The sequence below is a fragment of the Pinus tabuliformis genome, chromosome 3_2 (genome assembly GCF_031772625.1).
Source record: "Pinus tabuliformis cultivar Carrire ecotype Pingquan chromosome 3_2, CPIR1, whole genome shotgun sequence".
Taxonomy (NCBI): Eukaryota; Viridiplantae; Streptophyta; class Pinopsida; order Pinales; family Pinaceae; genus Pinus; species Pinus tabuliformis.
The window spans coordinates 1,177,124,754-1,177,143,303 of NC_142302.1; the positions used below are offsets into that span (position 1 = coordinate 1,177,124,754).

Sequence of the window (18,550 nt, forward strand, 5' to 3'; positions counted from 1 at the left end):
AGCAAGTAACCAGAGTCTTCAAGCAGATCTCACTGGATTAAGGATGCTTCTACAGAAAGAGGAAGATGAGAAATAGAGGTTGTTATGCCAGCTGCAAGCTAAGCACGAGGCCGTGGAACAGCTGCAGCATGACTCCCGTGAAGTAAAAAGTCACTCTCCGACTTCATTTATGTTTACTCATGACGAGTTCGCTACTTTTGGAAATCATACCACATGAATTTGCTCCAAACTGTTGAAGAAAATGGGGTATGTTATCACTCAGGTTGTCCCCCAGGTCGGAGTAAAGGGATACGGCCGAGGTAACCACAAACCAACTTTGGACTGCAGGTTCTAGCCCACTTGCAGTCAGAGAGGGCTCTCTCTTTATGATTTAGCTTTGTTGATGATGATTTTAGGCTAGCTATTGAGTTCAGGGATTTTTGTTTGTGTTTTGGTGGGAAAATTGATGTTTTCAAGTAAAGAGGCAAGTGTAGTGTGAAAGTTTCAAACCATTGGGCATGGAGTCAAGGATGTAAGACTGCTGGTGCGTTTTCTTGGTCACAAGAGGAATAAGGAGCAAGGTAGCTGCACATGGAACAATTTTCCAAATTTAAAGGATGGAAAGAATGCTAAGGAAGGAGAGGCAATTAAGAATCTCTCAGTCAGCTTAACAGAGGAAAGTGGATGATCTCTATCTAAGGGCAGTAAAGAATCCTTAGATAACTGTCAAACACATGTGAATAAGAGTAAATATGAGCCACAAGGAATTCATATTCATGTCCAGTTCATTTCAGATGAAAAAACATAAAGAAATAGCAGAAACTGAGCCTAGAGTGCAGTTAAACAAGTTCTAAGCTAATCTTTCTTTTTGCTATTTAGATGGTGAAAAATGAAAACAGAGGTAAGAGGCACTTATTGATTCATGTTGTAGCACAAGAATTCCATCATTCAGTCTCTAGAGACCAGTAACAACACATCAGGCAGTCATTCTTCCAATCTCTTCAGCAATCTTTGATTAAAGAAAAATATCAGACATACAGTGCGAGTCTCTAATGAAAAGTTATCAATCAACCAACCCTTGAAACAATACAGTGGGTGGTATATATAGGGAAGATTCTCCAAAATTGTTTATTACAGCTGTGACCTAAACAGGTCTGAAAGTAAATGATTACTTTAACCTAAACTTATAAATGCAAAAATATCTATGAGTTGCACTAAGGGCAGCCGTATCAAAACTGAATCAATGCGTTGTCCTCGGTGGCTTGGTGCAGTGCTTCTGCAATAACTGCGCATGGACTTCTGCTCCATTGTAGTTCGGTGGCTTTAAGTGCTTTAACTGTGATTTGAGAGTTGGGATGGGCTTACACCTCCTGACTTGACTCTGCTGGAGGCCAATTAATGCTGACCTGCCTTGGGAACTGAAGATTTCCATTAAAAAATTAACTAATACTCTTTGTCGCTTCATCTCTCCTCTGATACTCTTTGACAAATGAATTGGGCTAGTTTCTCTCTCGCTGCAGGTCAAATCAAAACTTAATGGCCGCTGTTCAGCCCTCTGTTTTCTTTAGAATTGTCTTTTGTTCATCTCTGCATGCCTCGCGAAGAAAAACAGGTCATTCGGTGCCTTTTGGGCTTGCTGGGGGCTGCACAATGAGGGATTTTCCATTTCGGCCTTTTTCCCGTAGCCATGCGCATGAAAAACTGCCTCGAAATTTGAATCCGGGACTCCTAAGCGCGATTTTCGCCTTTCGCCTCAAAAATTGATGATGACGTCAGCGGGGGGACCATGGTACGGCGGATGACGTGGCAGGATGACGTCAGCAGGGTGACGTCAGCATGTACGGTGGATGACGTGGCAGGGATGACTCGGCAGGAGGCCGATGTTGTGCAGGTGATGTGGCACGGTGACTCAGCAGGTACGTAGGACAGGATAGGTGACATGGGGCGCGCGTACAGAAGGCGGAAAGTGGTTTCATCGGACCGCTTTCTGTACGGGGGCGGTATCCGTCAGAGCCCCTCCGATGCAATAGGAAGTGGACAAGTGTCTTTGGGTACGGCGGAAAAACCGCCTCGCCATCGGAAGCTAACGGCCGAGCAGCGGGGCGCCTCCGAAAACGCCGAGAGTTGTCGGATGGGGAGGGCCCGATCTGACGGTGGACGGAGTGCGGAGCTGGCGGGAGAATAATGGACGGGCGCACGAATATTCGGTTTTTGATATAGCGCGGCGGGGAGGGTGAAAACTTAGGAAAATGGCGGGTTTTCGTGGGTGTTAAACGAGCGGGGTTTGAATATATATGAACAAAACTTTAGAATAAGGGCGAAGAAGTGGGTTTTGTAGGTTTAGGGTTAGGGGAAAAGGTTGTTAACATGACCAGGTGTCACACCAACTCCTGTTAGGACGCGGATGGGTTCATGATAGTCCCAGGTGGACTATTATGTCCGAGAACTGATAAATACATAGCTATAGTGCTAGAGGGTGGGGTATGTATATAGGGGAGTTATTTAGTATAGATTTAGTAGGGGAGGGGGAAATAGATAGGGGGCTATATAATATAGTCAGGAGTTAATATGGAGATGATGAGAAAGCGCTAAGGTAAGGAACCTTAGGCCATTTTTGGGGGAATAGGACTTTGTAATAGAAGAGTGGAAATCCTTGAGTGAAGCGGATCTTCACCAAGGCCAATGATGTGGAAAATGATGACTAAGAGGCATCAAGCAGATCTTGACCTCTTTGGGAAAATTAGTGAGTGATTTAGGGAATAAGAATGAACAGGGGAGTTAGTTATGTCCAGCTTGACTTCCTCCAGATGAAAACTGCATCATGACTGTGATCTGAAAAGATATAACACTTAGAAACACAAAATTGATCATGAATCATCATTCTGCAACCTCAAAAACTACCTACCCAGCCTACCATCCTAACATTTTTTCTTCTCTTTGGTTTGGGTGCACTTAGACTTGCAAACCCAGCTTTACAAATTTTCTTTTTTCTGTTATCCTATCTAAGTCTACACTTATTTCTGCCAAGGGCCCAGATTAAGCAGTTGGGCTCCTTTGATTCTCTACCTATCTACAAATCTGCCAAGATTAAACTGTTTGGACAGATATCATTCTCTATATTCTAAAACAGGAAATTGAAACCTAGGGAGACCAAGTTTAAGCTGTTTGGCCCTCCCTTTTATAGAACAAAATGGTTGAGTCATCAAAATTGGAATTCAGCAGTGGCATTTGGATTGGCACACTTTCACAGTATCTTCTTTAACCTCTTTTTGGAAATATGGAACACTGCAGCATGCAAAGTATGACATATTTGGCATGTAAAGATGTCAATCATGAAAAATGAACACCTGTCGCAACAGGAGGCTAACAGGGTATAAATGAAAAGGCTTGGGCATTAATGGCCAAGGCATTGATAATCCCATCAAAGTAGAAGAATTACCCTGTCGAACAGGACTTGGGTATGTCAGGAGGGAAGCTAAGAAATGCGTTATTATAGCCCGTGGACCATCAATGACAGATGATGAGAAGCCCTCGTCAGGTTTTTCCAAATCAACGGTGGAGATAAAAGATGTCGAAATCCCTTCAGTTTCATCTTCACATAGTTTAATTTATGTTGGAAATGTGCAGATACCAATTTCATGGAAAAACATGAGACTCCTTACCAGGATGAGGTACAAGGAAGAAGAAGGACTTGGTGTTAATAACCAAGGCATAACTCAGCCATTGGAGGTTGAGAAAACACCTTAATTTGCAAGGTTGGGGTGCACCAAAGGACAATGTTCAAAGATGTTAGAAGCTTCCACGACATTGTTGAAACGGTTGAGGAAAGAGGATGATGGGAATACATCACCATAAACCTATGGTAGTATTCATAGAAGAGACAGAGCTGAGGTAAGCCCTTGTTCCCATGATCATACTAGAGACTGACAGAAAAGGTATAACCAATCTTGGTATTTTAATGTTCATTTTGATTACAATCGCATTGTTAATAATGGAAATAGATCATGGCATAGAAGGACTTGAAATTTTTGTGGATTGCATAACCATTTGTTTGTTGAGTGCTAGAAGATAATGATAGAACATAAAAAGATGAGGCGTAGAAGACCCTCTAAACAACAGGCAAAGAAGAAGAAGATCAAGCAGATTTGCAAGGTGAAGTCTCATTGTAGTCATTGCGACATAGGTGGTCATCAGAGAGCCACATGTTGGAGGCTCCATCCAGGGACAAGAGCATCCTAGCATGAACCAGGCAAAACAGTTGTTCGACCAGCAAATGCGCCACAAGGAAGATGATCCATTCACTTTGATAAGTGAGATATGGTTCTTCTAGGTGTGGTAGAATGTCATGACTTTATTTTTTCATATGTTGCATTTTAAATTGTAAAAGTGATGATGTGTTTTCCATCACTTGTTGTAACAACAATGATGCTTGGCCTTATTTTGTGTTGCTTTTTGAACTGTGAAAGTGATGACGTGTTTCCATCACTTGTTGAAGCAACAATAGTGTTTGGCCTTGTTTGTGTAAATCATGTGTTGCAGTGATGATGTGTTTTCCATCACTTTTTTAAGCAACAATGATGTTTGGCCTTGTCTTGATAGCTGGAGTATTGTTTCCATTTTTATGTAATCTTGACTACAGGGTATGTGTTATAAACTCGTGGCAAGTATGGGATGCTTGGCTCATTTTTGTCATAGAGCTAAACATGTAGTTTGCAAGATATTGTACTATAGTTTTGTAGGGGATGCAGGTGTCAACTCATCACTTATGGATTTGAAGGACAAAGGTGAAGGAGAAGGAAGGATGACCTGTTAGGACACTTGCAGTGCAGACAGAGTACAGAATAGTTGCAGATTAATTAATGCTTTTGGAGGACCAAAAGCTTCTCTTAGTGGGGAGGATTGATCCAGGAGGATCTAGGAGGATTGATCCAGGTGGATCTTCAGTAAAGTACCAGTGGCATGGTAGAAAGGCTCAAAACTCAAAGTGGAAGATTCTGGATGAACTCAACATTATATCGAAGTGCTCATCACCCTGATTCCAACGGTGTGAACGACACTCAAATCTAAGTATAGATGACAAAGTTATAGCAAGTCAAAATTTGAGTTTGACTTGCCCACGCGGCAAGAAGAAGATGACATGGAAAAGCTTTAGTGTATGAGGATACGCCACGTGGCAGGTCCATTGGGCCCCGCATATCGCTTATTGGCAAAAAGGAGGATCACTTAAGGAAGAATCAACCCCTGGTGTTCCCGACTGCGATTGCGATATCGCATATCGTAGGCTGGAGGAAGAACAGAAAGGTAAATCGGCCCCGACAAGCCTTTGTTGCGATGTGATATTGCATATCACAATTGCAGATCAAAGGAGGCTTTGAATCGGCCCCGACATGACTTTGTTGCGATGTGATATTGCATATTGGGAGAGGTTTTGGATCGGCCCTGACAGGACTTCGTTGCGATGCAATACATATCGCATATCGCAATCGCATAAAAGGGTTTGTGTTTATGAAGTGGTCCGACTGTAATCGCTAATTGCGATTTGCGACAGGACTGCCCGGACACGATATTTATAAACTGTATTCAATAAACCCGACAGGTCCGTGTTATGCAGACTTGGGTCTGTCCATCGATGGAAGCCATCGATTATGAGTTGCGATGGACTATCGGATGCGAAATTTCATATGTTGTGTTTTATAATCCGATGGGTCTGCCATATCGCAGAGCGCTGAAGCATGGGTTGGTATGTACGCTGATGGTTCTCGTCGATTGCGATTGCGATGGGGACTACTGGATGCAATATGTTATATGTCATATTTTATAAGTCTGGTAGGTCCGTGTATCACAAAGTGGTGTTGTTTGGGCTTGGTTTGTCCGCTGATATGAAAAACGTCGTTTCTCTGTTAAAGCCGCCGGATTCGGAGAAACGTTGATTGTTTGTATTGTCCGCCATTTTGAGGTTTCAAACAAACGGTCTATTTTTCCTATTCGATAGTGTTTTCCCTTATTGAAAAGGTTTTTTCTGTGCCTTATTCGGGCTCGAGAACCTCTATTGGAAAACGCCCTTTTGCTCAACTTGGCCTATGGTTAGAACTGCCTAGGTTTTGAGGGATTTTGCCACCAACTTATTTAAAGGATTGTTTGAGCCAGAGGAAAGGGGGAGAGCAGAGAGCAATGCAGGTTTGTAGAGCATGACGGTGGCACCTGCTCTTGGCAAGTGGCCAGAACTGTTCCACAGTGATTCAGGAGGTTTAGAGAAGGTTGTAGAAGGCCCGATTATCTAAATGGGGTGTTCGAATAGGCGTTTTTGCACTATTTTTCGCCAAGAAGTCAATGGCGTTGTCTGTTTCTAGAGATGGGATCTTCGTTTGCCAGCTATCTTCCATATTGGAGGTATAAGGGTGTTTATGTAGAAATCTGCTTGTACTTCTCTCTTTTCATGCCACTTAATAAAAGAAGGCCTCCCCACTATTAAGCAGGGCCCGAAGATGTAGTCCAAATTGGATGAACTCTGTAATCAAATATCTATGTCATAATATTTTTTGACGATGTCTCTTTGTCTTCAATTTTCATGCTTATGTTTTTATGGTTTTTAAGCATTATAACTCATGTCAATTCTGATGCATCTATAAGCGAAAAAAATCCTGGATCACCCCTAGTCTAAGATGTTGCATGATGATCCACTGGCTGAGTTGAAACTGGGTGGCATGCTAAGGAAGAGACTTAGGGACTACGCAATTGCGCGGCACAAGCAATCAAGGGTCAGGTCTGAGCCTTGACACTACGCCATGTGCGGTTCAAGCTAGATTGGGCTTGAGGATTACGCAGTCGAGGGACTCAAGGAGCCAGGATGAGGACTTGAGCATTGATATTTCCCATTGTGCAGTGCTAGAAGGATAGGGAGGCCAGGTGATTACGCAATTGTGTAGTTTAGGAGCTCAAGGTTGAGGCTTGAGGACTGAGACTACGTAATGCACAGTTCAGGGCAGAGTGTTAGTTCCTCTATTTAGAGAAAACACTCTTCTTAATGATGCAGATAAGGTTCTTATTAGTGCACTCAACAAGACCATTTCCCTGCATATAGTAATTAGCATAATGTTTCAATATAATACCATTTTCCAATGCAAAATCATATAATATCAACGATGAAAAGTATGTTGCATTGTCAAAAACAAGTGAACTCAAAACTCCAAACTTGGAGATGATATTCTGTTTGAGGAATTTGATGACTTCCTAATTGTTCACTTGCTTGAGTGGAACCGCTTTTGTCCACCACGTAAAGTAATCCAGGGCAATGAGAATATAACATTGTTGCTTCAATGAGTGCAGAAAAATCTCACAAATAACATCCAAACCACATTGTTTAAATGGTTCTTCCACAACGATAAGTTACAATGGGGTGACTGAATTATTTCCTCAGTCAGAACACTTCTAACAGACTGGACACTTTCTGACATTTGTGTGAGCATCTTTGAATAATGTGGGCCAATAAAACCAAACCGCGTGACTTAATGTGTTGTAGTGTCACACATGAAGTGCACTTCGACTGGTCCATCATGGAGGTCACATAACACATTTTCTGAATCCTGTGATTCTAAGCATCTGAGCAGTACTCCATTATGGTGCTTTCTGAAAAGCACCCCATTCACTAACCAGCAAGATAAATCTTTTAATCTGACTGTCGTCTTATGTCGTATGGATAAGTGAGAGGGAAAAGTACCACACTCCTCAACTTATATCGATTATTTTGTTTTTGAGCTGGGGCCTCACTCAATGGTGGTTCTTCGACATCTTTCTTGTTCTCAGCAGTGAACACACAACTGAAAGTATTCACTATGTGTCTGATACCCACAATATCTTCAACCGCAACAGAATCTTCCTTCTCTTTTTTATGCTCACTCTGCTCATCTGAAAGTACCGTGTCAATGATGTGTGAGGCCATAGCGTTCATGTTGTGATTCCACTATGGGCATGTCTTTTATGAATGATATTCTTGATGAAAAGAGCAATATTGGTCCATGCCCATGCTTTCAACATTCAACACAACATTCGAGCTTTGTGCAAACTTAGCTAACTGACTACTATTGTTGTTGCTATTATTGGTCCTTCTCAGGAAGTTGAACTTTGGGGGCTTGTTGCTGAAAGTGGTCTCGCTTGTCCTTTTTTTAACTCTGCCAACTCATTGGATAGAGACTTGATGGTCCTAGTCAAGCTTTCCAGATTAGTAGCTTCTTTATCCTTGGCCTTGTTTGAAGAGGCCTGAGACCTTTTGCCTATCTCCTTGGAGTCTTTAGATGATTCATCATCAAAAATGAATCCAATTGCACACAAGTCCTTTTCAACTATGATAGATTCTTCAATATTATGTACCAATGTTTCCTTTGTAACTCTCTTTACAAACTATGAAATGCTTGTCGGCAAGGCAGAAGTGTAGTAATAGATTGTGATGGAGGCATGAGGGGTTGTATCTGAAGGAAATTGGTTCAATATACGATTGGACCTCTGATTAAAATATTTTACCTTTTCGTTTCCCCCCATCTTCAGGTTCCCTAACTCTGTTAACAACATGGTTTGGGTTTTGTCATCAATGAACTTTTCAAGGAACAACTTTTTAAACCTCCTCTAATTTTGAATCGAATTTGCGGGAATACTACGATACCAAGCATTCACTCTACCATCTAAGGTACAAGGAAAGAGTCTACATGAAACATTGTCATAACGTACCTCGAGCGTCTACAAGTGTAGGTAGAAGTTATCAAAATGGTCTTCCACTTTGATCGCTTTGTCAAGGTCATATTTTGTTAACAACTTTTTCGGGTGTCTTGGCATATTATGTAAAATACCAAGAAGGGAAAGTGGGCCCTGAGTCATCCAATCTAGACCTTGGTCTTCCATGTCTTCGTCTGTATACTCCTCCTCTTCTTCAGAATCTGAGGAATCTTCTTTGTGAACACCTAACCCGTGGAAAGTGTCATCTAAGAGTGCAACATTGTCCCCGTCACTCCCGTTGAAAGATGGAATCTACTCTAGTTTTTTCAGTGTTGTTTGTAGATTCCGCCAACTCTTCAAGGGTAGTAAAAACCAAATATTTCACTATAGAAACCACTATCCCGGTAGGAGTTGTTTCTTTCTTCTTTGGAAAATGAGGAAGATTATGTGCTCCAGGAATCAATCCAATAGCCTTTGCAAACTTACGGGTTATGGGTTGAATTGCCCGGATGTGCTTGTAAGAGAATTCGCAACTCTATTCAAGGATGGTTTGAGAATATCTTTCTATTTCTAGAATATGAGTCGAAGAAGTGTTGGGAATGTTGTTACCTTGACCATAGGTAGTGTGGTGTGGGTGGGTGGAGTTATCAACCATAAAAATCTAGTTTCCCTCCTTCTAGCGCCAGAAATGTTGACAATGTTGGACTTGCAACCATTTAAAGGGGTCTCCCCAATATAAGGTCCCAATTAGACCTCACACCATTTGGTGTAAGAGCCCCATCCAAAATACGAACCAGTTTCTGTTTACTTAAATATTTTCCTTGGCTTTAGCTGTCAGCAAGAGAGAGAATCACATATGCACCTTCAAAAAGCAAGTAAGTGTACCTGGTGAATGTTTAGTTGTAAGTACATCGATGTTCTTCTACTGCATAGGGGAAAGGAAGTGAGCCTCTTAAAGAGAGGTAATATTACTGCTCTAGAAAAAACACACACATAGACAAAACATTTGTCTAACATCTAGCGGAATATTCCACAAAGATGTGATGAACATTACAACCATTACAACACATTCTCAATATGATAAGAACTAAAATAACCAAAATAGTTCAACTACTTTAGTACAGGTGAAATAAAACATGAATCATAAACATTTATAGAAAAATCTTACAAATATTCATAATCCATGCATGAAAATGTGTTGGCCATCAGGCTTCAAATATTAAGTAAAAGTCCCAAGATGCATGTATACAACGAACATCACTTGCTCCAATAGTGGAGTGTTGGAGCCACTACTTGCTCCCCAAAAGTACTAACTTTGTCTCTCTGATGCCTTATGGGAGAAGCCAAGGTGAAAAGTTCTTTTCTTGTACAATGAGGGTGTATATATAACCAATGGGGTGATCCTTCACCTCCCTTGTGACTCTTGGACTACCCTCATGACTATTTGAATTCCCTATGACTTTTCAACTTTCACATGACTCTTTACATTTTGTACATGTCCTTTGGACTTCCACTTTACAATGCATTTTGAATCAGAATTTACATAATGAATAAAATGATGTGGCATGTGATCAACCATGACATGACACTAATGAAATGGACTGCATGATGACATGGAAATATCAAGCCATTCTTTCATGTTGCTTGGTTTGTGTCTTCTTGAAGATAGAACATGATCTCCTCGTCCACCTCCATTTGGCAAAATATGAGGAGTCTTCAGTGTGATTAGATGTTGAGATGTTGTCACAAACTGATGTCCCTTTGCTTCCTCTTGATTGGTCAACTTGTATTTGCAGCTTCAAAGGTGTCTTCTAGAATGGTCTCCTTCTCCATCTCCTTCTTCATCATCTTGTCATAGCATGATAGAGTACCTACATCTGCAATTCACTCATGACAAGACAACATCAGTACGATAAACCCCTACTCTAAGATGTTGCATGATGATCCACTAGTTGAGCTAAAACTGGGTGGTAGGTTGAGGAATAGACTTAGGGATTGTGCAGTTGCGCAGCTCCGACAATCAAGTGTCAGGTCTAAGCCTTGAGACTGCACAATGCACAGTTTAGGCTGGAATGGGCTTGAGAATTATGCAGTTGACGGATTCAAGGAGCCAGGATGGGGGCTTGAGCATTGAGATTTCCTACTGCGTAGTCCTAGAAGGACAGGGAGGCCATGTGATTGCGCAATTGTGCAGTTCAGGAGCTCAATGTTGAGGCTTGAGGACTGAGACTATCTAATGCATAGTTCAGGGCTGATTGAAGAGGTAAATTGCGTAGTTGTGGATCTCAGAGGTTGGGCCTAAGCACTGGGATTGCACAATGTGCAATTCTGGGAGGCAGAAACTACACATTGCGCAATGCCAAGAGGCAAGGCTATAGGTTGAGGGTTTTCCCCTCAAGGAGGGGTTTTTTTCCTGACAGTGAGCCTACATCTTGTGTCCTTGATCTTCATATTTATATTTTGGTCGTTTCTTGATGATAAAATGATAAAAGAAAACTTAACGAAGATAATAAGATGATAAAGAAATCACAAGTAATTATCTAGACAAGAACATATTTCTGCCTTTATGATTTACCAACACGTTGACCACTCCTCCTCATACAAGGCTAAAAGATTCAAACCAACCACATTCATCCAGCATTGTTTCCAGATGGTCTAACATTGTCAACATAAAGCATGAAACCCATGCTAATAAATTATTTTTCTTTCTTTTGATAATTACATGACTCAAATACAATTATGAATATCGATACTAGTTACATTTCTCAACACAAGGTTTATTGATGCTCTATGTTTTGCTCATATTAGATTAAATGACAACGATGATGAGATGATATGGGATCTCACTTAACATGGTTTCTATACTCCTGAGTTGGGTTATTATCACCTTAATGTTGTCATCCATAATCTAGAGATTTCCTAGTGGTGGCGAGTCCTTTGGAAGTCCAAAAGTCCATCAAAATCCTGATTGTTAGTGTGGTGCATCGTGGAGAAAAAAGTCCTTACTTGGGATGTTATGTAGTGTAAACATGAAATTAGGCCAAGTTGGTGTTCGTTGTGCAAGGGTAGTGAGGAATCCATATATCATCCTTTTGTTCAAGGCCCTTTCACTCACAAGTTTTGCATACATGTTTTTATTTGATGGGTTAATATTGCAGATGGGAAGGTATATCATTTGAAGTAATCTGCAAAGATTGGTTTGAGAATAGGGCCACAAAATCCTTTAGGGATCTCCCCCTCATTATATGTTGGGGTAAATGGTTGGCTAGAAACAAGGAAATTTTCCAGAACTCTTCATCCTATCTTAAAAAGGTTGCAGACGAAGGATTAGCTATTCTCTCACACTATCTACAATCTAAGATTGCCGCGTGTGGCAGATCAGTGCTCATGGAAACTCTGGATGTAAGCATTCCTTGGTGATCTTTTGATGGGGTGTCACAAGGGGAGGCATCCATATATAGGGGTGGTTTTTTCCTTCACTTATATGTGAATCATTCCTTTCATGTTAAAATGGGTATGGTTAGGGGCACAAATAATTGGGATAATGTTGTTGCATGTAGACCACTTATTTCTTTTGCGAAGCAAAAGGGATGTGTTCACCTTTAGTGCTTTGGTGACTCTTTGTTAGTAGTAAATTAAGACTCATAGATGCAAACACATTATAATGTTGGAAACTAAACTTAATTGAGAAGAGGCGGGGGTGGGGGGGGTTGAATCAACTTAGTACATTCATGGACTTAAAATTTTAATTTATTCTCAATGATTAACTGAACTATTAAATGAGCAACATACACCTTATGAACAACATATTTAATATATAACCAACATTTAATAAGTAAACCACAATATAACAACTTTCATGACAACATAAAATCAACACACTAAACATCACAAGTGGACACCAGATATAAGTGGAAATCCATAAAGGGAGAAAACCATGACTTTGTTATCATTGTGATGCAAAGTCAAGGTCCTATTTCCTTTATTACATCAATTTTTTTGTAGGCTCCAACTTCATGCATTTTCCTTTGTCTTTGCCTTGCATCACAACAATCTCTGCAACATAACAATCTCTACAACATTATGTCATCAACAATCAACAAGCATATGTAACCAACAAGGATGTGTAACATGATAACTCCAAGACAACCATGCCATCAATGACACCCTTTTCCATCTTACTTTTCTTCTCCTTTGCCATAACACTATATGCAACATCATCAACATGCAATCAACTCAATATGCAATAACAACATATGAAAGAAAGCTCTAATAAGATGTTCTCCTTCTGAACCTCCAAAGCATAACAATATTGTATCAAGATAACCATGGCAACAAAAATACTAGTTCAATTGTGCATAGATTACTTGTGGCATCATACTTTGCTCCTCCTTTACCTTGTTGTCAACAAGCAACATATCTATGTCAACATCACATTCTCACAAACATATGGTGGCCACACTTCTTGTTGCTCATTTGCTATTCCTTTTCCATCAATGACAACATTGCCAACATATATTTGATCATATTGTGGAGGATATTTAGAGTTTAAAAAATTCATTCACTTCATTTTCATGTTGTCATGTATACAGGGAGAGGAACGAGGATGCTGACAAATTTTCTAAAAAATATCTTCTTTTGAATTAGGGGTTATGACTCAGATGATGAGTTCCAACCACAAACACTTTTACGATAGGACTTTTCTGGGCGAGCCTCCTCATTTTGCTGTGTTCAATTTATTTTCTTTATATCTCACTTGTTGATGTTGCATAACATTTTAGTATATATATATCTTTTGTAAAATTGTTTATAATTAATTTTTTTTATCTTAATTCTTGATCTATCGATACATAAATATAAGCCTATAAACAAAAAAAATATATATTTTTTGTGAGTTTTTTTTGCCACTAAGGAAATGGGAAATTCCTTGACAAATGCACACAAGAAGTGTGTATAATAGTATTTTCTTTAGAAATATGAATGAAATACTATTGGAAAAAAACAATAAAAAGAAAGTAATTAAATATTAATAAAGTGAAACATATTTTGTGAAATATTAATAGAGTGAAATATATTGCATTTTATATTTTCTTTATTGAAGTAAATGTAGTTTATAATATTTTATATAAAATTTAATATAATATTATTATAAATTTTGATTTTATAATTGATATATGAAAATTTTATAAATAAAAACTATATGTTTTCAAAATTTAATTTTATTTTATCTATTTTATTGATAGGCATGTTTGTTTTAGAATAAGGTTTTGAGAATTTTAATTTAATTATTAATAATTATTAGATGGGTGGTAAGGATTTCACTTCTATCGAATATTCTATAGTAATACATACAAATCAATTATTGAGATTTATCTCCAATGTCAATATGCTCTTTTTACCTTCTTTAATTAAATTAATTAATTTAAAAAATGACATATGAATAAGTGGCATATAGGATTGCACGTAAGTGCATGATGCAGCAGTCGGGGCAGTCGGTTGCTTCGCACCCCGGCCGCGTTCGATCCCCATGGTGTCGCTGCGCTGCAGCATTTCCTGCTCCATTGCGATTGTACTCCAGATGTGACGGCTTGATGTGATGGTTATCAGCTAGGCTGATATGTATAATGTATAAAAAAAAGGAGGGCCCCATATAGCTTCTTCTGGGAACTAGCCCCTCCCATTTATATTAAAAAAAATGGCATATAGGATAAGTTACATTTTTTTGGACATGTGGTATTCAGAAGCCATGGTATTGTAACAAAGTCTATTTATAGAGTCAGAATCTTCATGGTAAAGTGGAGATAAATCTTTATGATTAAGAATATTGTTCCATGTTTTTTTAAATGTATATATGTTTAACTTATATATTAATTCTTTTTATAATTAATAATAATAATAATTTAAAATAAAATTATAATTTAGAACTTTTATGGTTTTTCATTTTTATTTTAGCAACATCAATAGTTAAGTGTTTTGATGTTTATTAGAGATTGATACTTATTAACATTTAGCAATCATTTAATTATATGGTTGTGTTAGTATTATATTCAAATTTATTGTAAAAATACTTTAAACAATTTTTTGGCATATCTTTCCAATTTGAAATATTATTATTTTTTAAAAATTTCATAACAAATTATGCATTAACACAAAAATTTCATATTTGTGCTAAGTTAAACACAATATAAATTTAATAAAATAGCATATATATATAACAAAATTTAAATGTTTTATTAATATTTTGATCTTCTCCAATAACTTAATAATACTTGGTTATTTTAAAACAAATTTCAATTTCAATTAAAACACAACATAATAATTAGATTTTAGAATTTAAAATTTTATTTGATAGTAATTTTGTAACATAAAATTATTGTGAAAATATTTGAATTTATCTTCATTTCTAGGTCACTCATTAATTCTCAATATCAAATCTTCATATTATGAAAATTATTATACCAAATTACATAAACATTTTTTACAAGACCTTAAACCTATTAACATAACATAATCATTAACTTAACCAAATAACATCTAAAATTAAATATGAACAGATATATATAAGTTTAACGATATAAGGCCAAATCATCTTTTTGTACGGCTAATACCTTCTTCGTTGAAATGAAAATGTTCTTTTTTTTATACAACTAGTACTTTATTGGTTTATATTACAAATTTACAATCATTTAAATTGTTTTGCTTGTGCCTTTTTAACTCTTCAACCTTCCCCTTTAAAGATGTGTTGGATAAGGTGGATCCATACATCCTCGAAGGACTCTTGTATTTAATATCACCAAGAAATCTGTGATTGACTACTCTAAATTTGAATGGCCCTGGATAAAACGTTGTAATCCATGAATACAATAACTATGGATACACTTACGTAACTGTGTTGAATCTCCATTCATAACATATTTCCAATTTCATGCATTCTTTCTCCACTTTGTGGGCTCGCAAATGCTACTTAGCACTGCACAATCAACCGGCCAATGCAAACCTGATTAAACCATGAGCTGGTATTGGTAATTTCCATTCATATAAGTTACATTGAGAACTGGCAAGAGCAAAAAGCCAACCTCTTGCAGCGATTTGAATGATTGATTCTGGTGAGGAAACAACACTAGTCAGACTCCTCTCTTCATACCCAGCAACGCTCGTACTTTGCTCATTTTGTTTACAATCCAAGTGTATGCCATGTCTCAAGTCTTCTCCACAAAAAGCACTACTTTCTGCCCTGGTCCTGCTCTGAAGTTCAACCAGAGAGATGTTATAACCCGCTTGAAGTTCTGAGCTGGGAGACTTAGATAGTGGAGGAATCGAATCTGGAAGCCCAACTATGTCACCATGAATACTCGACTCTCCACAAAAGCTTGTGCTTTCCTTGTTTAGCCTCATGTTTTGCATAGTCTCTGCATTGACGAAGACTTCTTCAATGGGGTTATTGGTCTCTCGCTGAAGAACGTCATGTTGCTAGATAAAAGAGCATTCTGCAATTTCGCTGGATTCCCGTGAGCCAATAGTCATGGATGGTAGCCATTCGCTTTTAGAGTTAATGTAAGGCAATTGTTCATTTAATTTTTTGAACACTTCCACCGCTCGAAGGACGTTGTGCTTCTACTTTTACTTTCAGATTACTAGACCATAGCTAAAGGAGGTTTCTTTGATTGTACTGGAATTGTGAAAGAGATTGGGCACTGGATCACTGATAAACCCTGAGGGAAATATTCGAATGGGTCGAGGACTGACACCACCTACTGATACAAGATGAATGTATGATGCAACAAATGCAGGAAATTCTTTGTATCCAAGATGTTCCACAGCAAGAAACTTCCTATGTGCTGCTCAAATCTTTGACGCAGATAGGACATCAGGAATCTCTGCGAGAATTCTCTTGCTAGTTGCATGTGACATAAATTCCCTGAAGTCTTCCGTTGAAGCTTTTGGTTTCCGTGTTGCCTCAGTTTCTGATTTGGATTTCTCTTTAGATTTGAAAATTTTAACCAGATTTGGATATTGTCGCCCCTTTAATGCAAACATGGGGTTTTGTTGTTCATTCTGATAAACAACGAAAGCTAGATGACATCCTCGCCTCGATTCCTTGAGCACAACAATATCCTTGCATTCCTACAACATGTCTGATATCTGAAAATCCCAGCAAGACCCACTTCCCAATGCACCCAATGTCGAGATTCAGCTGTGAAACTAAAAAACAAAAAAAATCGACTCGAGGCGCGGAGGCAGCAAATTTAAAATTCAAATTGAGGCGCGGAGGCAACAAATTTAAAATTCAAATCAGTCCGGGGAGATCAGAGAATTGATTGCAAATCAAGAGAGTTGTACAATGGCCGGAAAATGAAATTGTCAGTTTATCGCGGTTGCCAAAATACATCCATGCCAAGCAGGCTTTATAATTGACGCCAGTATGGACGTTTTTATGTTTTTTAGCTGTAAAATACGATTTGTTCTCAAATAAACAAGTCATTCGTAACTTTCCTATAATTTTGAAACGTGTCATAATGACGGTTATATAGGAAAATCAGAAGTTGAAATTATATATTTTTGTTCACGAGTGGCGACCACCATTATTTCACTTCCGAAATCAGAGAATGTATTAAGTGTGGTCATTCTCTTTTTGTGTCTGGTCATTCCAAAAGTCGTAGTTTAATGAGTCTGAAGAATTGCTTAGAAAATTATGGAAATTTCGGTTATATTTAGAGAAAATTAGGCAACAATTTTTGTAAATCCAAATTTGAAATCCAAAATTGCATCAATTTGAAATTTGCAGTAGCAAACATCCTAGTTGACTGTATTCTAGGAAATATATTCCTAGCAGCTGTTGAGTCACATGGGTCAACCAGATTAAAAGAAAACAAAGCTGATTATTTTATTTATGTTCCTACTTCGAAAGGAATAACAAAAAGGATTGAGTTGCCTTATATCTCAAATCCTAGAGTCTCTACAATGGTCCAGACTGTCCAAAATTTGGACAAAGCAGAAGCCAAACTGATAGATCTGAAAAATCTGAAGTCTACACTTAAGGTAGAAGAACAACTGAAGGATCCTCAGGTCAAAAGGAAAATTGGGGAACTGAAAAAACAAATTGAAGATGAATGCTGCTCAGAAGAACCAAATGCATTCTAGCACCGAAAGCAACTTATTATTGAACTCCCATACAAAAAAGATATACAAGTAAACCCTGTAAAAGGAAAGCCATTCCTATGAGCAAGGAATATAGAAATCTCTGCGAAAAAGACATCATTAATTCTCAATATCAAATCTTCATATTATGAAAATTATTATACCAAATTACATAAACAGTTTTTACAAGACCTTAAACCTATTAACATAACATAATCATTAACTTAACCAAATAACATGTAAAATTAAATATGGACAGATACGTATAAGTTTAACGATATAAGACCAAATCATCTTTTTGTACGGCTAATACCTTCTTTGTTGAAATGAAAATTTCAGCTAGTACTTTATTGGTTTATATTACAACTTTACAATCATTTAAATTGTTTTTGCTCGTGCTTTTTTAACTCTTCAACCTTCCCCTTTAAAGATTTGTTGCATAAGGTGGATGCATACATCCTAGAAAGACTCTTGTATTTAATATCACCAAGAAATCTGTGATTGACTACTCTAAATTTGAATGGCCCTGGATAAAACGTTGTAATCCATGAATACAATAACTATGGATACACTTACGTAACTGTGTTGAATCTCCATTCATAACATATTTCCAATTTCATGCATTCTTTCTCCACTTTGTAGGCTCGCAAATGCTACTTAGCACTGCACAATCAACCGGCCAATGCAAACCTGATTAAACCATGCGCTGGTATTGGTAATTTCCATT

At 38.1% G+C, this 18,550-nt stretch overlaps 1 pseudogene; it reads right to left on the reverse strand.

The window, feature by feature from the left end:
• Positions 1 to 15,608: 15,608 nt before the first annotated feature.
• On the reverse strand, positions 15,609 to 18,549 carry LOC149184921 (uncharacterized; annotated as a pseudogene).
• Between the last annotated feature and the right edge of the window lies 1 nt (position 18,550).